This window comes from Papaver somniferum, chromosome 4 (assembly GCF_003573695.1).
Source record: "Papaver somniferum cultivar HN1 chromosome 4, ASM357369v1, whole genome shotgun sequence".
Classification (NCBI taxonomy): domain Eukaryota; kingdom Viridiplantae; phylum Streptophyta; class Magnoliopsida; order Ranunculales; family Papaveraceae; genus Papaver; species Papaver somniferum.
In genome coordinates this window covers 5701471-5707470 of record NC_039361.1, presented here as the reverse complement: position 1 = coordinate 5707470, position 6000 = coordinate 5701471, and positions in this window count along the sequence as shown.

Sequence of the window (6000 nt, the reverse complement as noted above, 5' to 3'; positions counted from 1 at the left end):
GCCTCTTTCTTCGGTTCTTCTCCTTCTTCTTTTCTGGTTCTTTAGCTGGCCCAACTGAAACTATCGTCGTATGACAGTGTCTTCTTAGTTTGCTCACAATTAGGATTACATCAACATCTCCAATTACTGTTAATTTCTTGTCTTTCATATCTATCGATACCGAATCAACTCCTGAAAGTCCAGAAACTGATTTCATAGCCTTCTGTTTGCATCTGTCGTCGTGTAGATCCAGGGAACTATAATCTTCTCATCTTCTTCTGCTCTGATAATTGTTGATCAAGTATGATCTTACACCAATACTTTGGTTTATTAGTACTAAATAAAGTTTTAGAGAACAATTTGAGTGTGAGTGAATTGTAAAGAGAGTAAGAGAAGAAGGAGGGAATTGTAGGAGGAAGGTGAAGGTTGGATTGATGGATGGATAGCAAATGAAGAGGGAGAATGGAGTTTATATAAGCCTTGTAAAGTGAAGTCCGATTTAAGGTTTTAAAGTGTTTCGAAGAAGGAACGCTCGTATATCAATTATCAAGTGGACAACGATGCAAGGAGACTCATTCAAGACGAGAGTCTCCGACTTGGACCATAAATTTCGTTTTTTGTTTTTTGACTCCTATTGTCCCCAACTACTACTACTACATCATGTCATCTCTATACTTGACCTCACCACCACACAAATAGTTTCTGACCGATCCCGAATTGTGAGAAGATAATTTGTTTTGCATTGCAATAATTCTTGATCACTGTGGTGGATATTATTGGAAGTGGACAAATCTAGCGTCAGACGACACTGTATACGAACTTTCAAGTAATTGTGTCAAGCGTTACACCCCCGAAAATTCAAGGGATACAAACGAAAACAACAAGGTAACAACAAAATTTTCAGGGTGTCCTGTTGAAATGTGAAGCCATTTCTAAAATATTCAGTTCGGTTCAGGGTGTGCCTGTTGAAATGTAAAGCCGTTTCTAGAATATTCAGTTAAGTTAACCGGGTGACACAGAATTTTGGTGACTAGTGTTACTTTTTGCTTTTTTGTTTTTGTAAATTCTAGACCCTAATGGATAATTGTAGAGGTTTTGGGCATCTTATAAGAATATTTCTATACATAGGAATATTGCTTTGGGCCATGTAATAATTGTGCTAATTATACAATATTACTAAACTATGTCGGTTACCATTCTGAGATTATTTCATTTATATCTTTTCTTTGATGAATGGTCGAGATCTAATGATATAACTAAAATTCTACGAGTTTGGTCCTCTCTACCTATGAAAGGGAAACAATAACCATCACTATTGTATCCAAGGGATGACTCATTACCGCTAAGGTCAAGAAAGAGAAACCATGAACTCCACAAGGTATTATCGCTGCTCCAAAGATGATCGGTAACATACAATAAATTAGCGCTACCGTATTCCAGTTACTGATGCCATTTTATTTCCAGGCTCAGGTGGGATGCTTTGCACTCGTAAACTTTTCCATATATATCAGATGCATAAACCCGAGATTTTAAATCATAAAATAAACCAATTTAGAAACTACAATTATCCTATTTAGATTAAAGATAAAATTAACAAAACACAAGCATTAGGATTTTCTTCAATATTCTGGTAATAATTGTGTTCAGATGAGGATTATAGGCTCTGTAAGCATAAGCAAGATCAACTATTTGATTAGTAGCTTCTTCTTTCTTCTTTTCTGGTTCTTTTGCTGGACCAACTGAACTATAGTTGTATGACATGTCTTCTTAGTTTGCTCACAATGAGGATTGCATCAACATCTCCAATTACTGTTAACTTCTTGTCTTTCATATCTACTGATACTGAATCAACCCCTGAAAGTCCAGAAACTGATTTCATAGCCTTCTGTTTGCATCTGTCGTCGTGTAAATCCAGGGAAACTATAATTTTCTGCATCGTTCTTCTGAAAATTAGTGATTAATTAGTAGCGCTTACACTAATACTTAAGTTTATATTCGTAAAGAAAGTGAAAAAAAGGATAGTGAGGAAGGTGAAGGTTGGATTGATGGATGCCAAATGAGATGGAGGGAATGGAGTTTATATACAGGGTTGTAAAGTAAGGTTTAAGGTTTCGGAGAAGGAACTCGTAACTGACAACGCTGCAGTAGACTTCGTTCAAGACTTGGACTAGAAATTTCATTTTTCTTTTTGTTGACTCAAATTGTATTAGTTCTACATAGCGTCATCTCTATAATTGACCTCACACAATGTCGATTTTGACTGTCGACCCTGATAATTTGTTTTTTATTTCAGTGATTCTTGATCACCCGTTGACATATTCCAAGTGGACGAATTTTCTAATAATTTTTGTCAGAACGAAAATAAAAAGGTAACAACAAAATTTGTAGGGTGTGCCTGTTGGAAATGTAAATCCGTTCTAGAGCACTACAGTTAACCGCGTAACTCAGATATAGTTGGTCACTAGTGATCTTTTTTGTTTTTTTCTTTTTTTGATTTAGTTTTTTTTTTCCTCCGAATCTAGACCATAATCTACATGTTTTAGGCGTCTAATGACAAATTAATCATTTGTTGGAGAATAACAATTAAAAATTAATCAAACAACTAAATAATATAAGAGGCACTTATCTGATTTTCGTGTGTTCTCCTTAGTCAACTGTTAATGTCTTGAATATCCTGTTAAACACCATGGAAACAAGAAAAACGGTAATGGTAGATTGAGGCGCATGTTCAACATACTGTCCTTAAGACAAGAATGCCCGGCTACACTCTAAAAAGACGATGCTATAGCCCTACGGGTACATCTGCCTCCAAGATACAACAATCTTAACAAGCTTGAATAGCACATTCAAACTTGTCCTTCTAGAACTTGGCAGCGGAAAACTCACGAATCGTTAGCACTTAAAACCCTCGTATCAAACATCGAAAAAAACGAAGAAGAAGTACTAAAAAACCCTAGGGGATATCAGAGAGGTTTTTCTATATATATATGCAATAAAAAAAAACTTCATATATAAAACCCTAACCCGATAAAATTTGGAAGGTGTTTTTATTTTTGGAAAAACCTTTTTATTAGTAATTTTTATTCACATAAAACTGTATTTTTTCCAACAATCCCCCACATGAATAAAAATACGATAAAACACGGAAAACAAGAAATATCATGAATAGGCATAGGTGTCCATAAGGTCTTGAACCTTTGCTTAGTGAGAGGTTACCTGAACTACTTATTAGCCAGTGTCATTAGGTCTTGAACTGTCTAATATTTGGTGTAACTCGCGATAACAACCACACATGATATCTCCACGGTTGCTGCCAAGCTCCGCCGTTGTGTCCATTTTGGCCCTGGACGTCTTGTTTCTCAGAATGCTCTAGAGAATCAGCTCATATTCTCATAGAAAGCGACCCACTTCCTCATTCAGATAGGTGAGTTCCATTAAGAGTGTTCACTGCTACACCCCACTTCAATCTTAAATTGAAACTATGGAACTCATTAAGACTTATTAAAGTCACCCTTCACATGCAGTCACACTATCACATCTACACCATAGGGAAGGGACAGAGAGAATATAATTCTCTGATAGTGTTTACCTTTACCTACCATAAATTAGTTGTCTCATTCGAAACCTTGATCTTGGGATCTCCAGTCAGCAAGGTTGAGTATCCTTCATGGCAAGTTTATTTTATATGAGCTTAAGTCCCATTCCCCCTCGATGTATAATTACGAACTATCTCTTTAGAAAATCCTTTCGTCAAAGGACCACTAATTTTTCTGTTGACTTCCCTAAGTCTGTGAGGTTCTCTTTTGACTTTACATGTCTACTGAGACCTCTTTCTGACTTCACGAATCAACTAAAATTACTTCATTAAAGAGTTAGTTGTCTTACCGAATTAGACTTCTTCGAGTATGTCTAGACTTTGTCATTGCTCATTTATTTTAGACTCACATAGTCAATTGAGTTTCTGCAATGATGGCCACAGGCTTTGGTCACAGAGGAATATCTTCTAAGAAGCATCTTAGTAATCATTCGTCTTCCTCTTATGCTTGAATTAAAGCACACGAACTTTGATTTCTTCAATATACAAGTTCATCTTGTCTGTTTTAAGGACTTCCTTAGACAGACACTCCTTAAGAGGATACACACATAGGCTAAATTTATCCATAGCCTGAAACAACAACATCTCTTAAGGTCAGTACAATATATATTACATACACAATTTAAGATGTACTCAAGTATCGCAAATCTCTAATCAGATCATCTCAGTAATTCTCTTGAGATACAAGAATATTTGTATACACCTGATATACTGCACATTTACAACACACATTAAATGCATCGAGTTTGACAAAGACCATTTCCTTCAGAATATATTCTGGTTCCCTTCGATCCTTTAGATCAAATCAACCAATTGGTCTTTCAGTCAAGTCGTAAATATCACATATTTCATAGGTGGTTGTAAAGCATATAAAAAATACATGTACTATTCAGTAGTACATTCTTTACATCTTCCTCAAGATTAATGTTAGTGCAATATATATCACATATGTGAAATTACATATGTACCTCATGCATTCCAACTGATCCTTTAGTCAGAGCGTCCCTGTGATTTCCCAGGTTAAACGCGGATGCAAATCTGTTTTACAGCACATACTAAACGCGTTAGACAGAAACTATATCCTCAAAATTTATTTTGGTTACCTACTGATCCTTTAGAACACTTCAACCGCATAATAGTTTCCTGTCAAATCTTAAACAACAACTATTTAGTAGTAGATGTAAAACAGTTCTATGTTTGTCACATCACAAGATTTCATCATATCCCAAAATATCATAATAGAGACATGTGGTACGATAAGTATCTAGGTTTATACATATATGTATAATATGGTTATATCAGGTACATTTCATATTTCCAAAACTTGTAGTTTGTCCCACAACCATTAAGAATACTTTCTCCACATCTACTTATGTATCATTACCTAAGTCAAGTGTTCCTTTTGGGAACAAAAAAGGTGCACTAGCCTACAGATGCATAAGCAACTCAACTGGTCGAAATGCCTTGAATCCGTCCAAGTATGACTATGGCCAAAGGTCCCCCACATTTTAGTAATTGCCTTAAAATTACTTAAGATTACTATTTAAGCTTAGCTCTTGCCTTCAGTAAGTTCAAAAAGGCAACTAATCCAGTAAATCAACGAGATAAACTGACCCTCGTCTCCTAAAATATCATGATAAAGGTGACAACCTAAATAGCTTCTCAATGACAATAACATAGACGAATTATCTTAGGACTGTCTACCATAATTCATCAATCTCACTCCAAGAAGATATTTAAATAACTCAAAACAAACATGCAAACAAGAGCATCTTTCTAGATGAGTGAGTACCTGACGTGAAATCCACTGTACTGTTACATGATATTGAAGGAGATGAATTGCTGCACAATACTTACCGGTACCTTCACGGATGCTTTTGTCAATGGAGAATGCACTTTTGTTGGAACAACCTAATGCTCCTGTTCCCGCATTCATCGCCTCATTTTTCAGGGAAGTTTCTTACCTTGTAATAATACCTCTTGTGTGATTTCAGGTTTTTGATCACTCCATCATGAATAAAACCAGGATCTCTCCATCCAATACTATGATTAGCAGGAGCATCACACATATCTTCCCTTTCATACCTGCTGACTAATGTCTTCACAGCCTTATTCATGTCACCTCCATCTGTTCCATACTTGACATAATTGTCTTTTCCATCTTCAGTTATGAACATAACCCTCATTTCATCTTCATAGTCTGTAAACGCCAAATGAATTTGCTCCGGTCCTTTCCCAGTCTCGAAACCTAGTTCTCCTTCTGATTTCGCCAACATATGCTTCGTTCCTGGTACAGGGTTATGATCAGGATCAACCTCTTTTTTACCAGTCTCATCATCATCTCTCCATCTGAAGATCCGAAACTCATATTTTGATCGATTGATTGAACAAGACCCAGTTTTCCACTTTTCACAAGAAGATAAGAA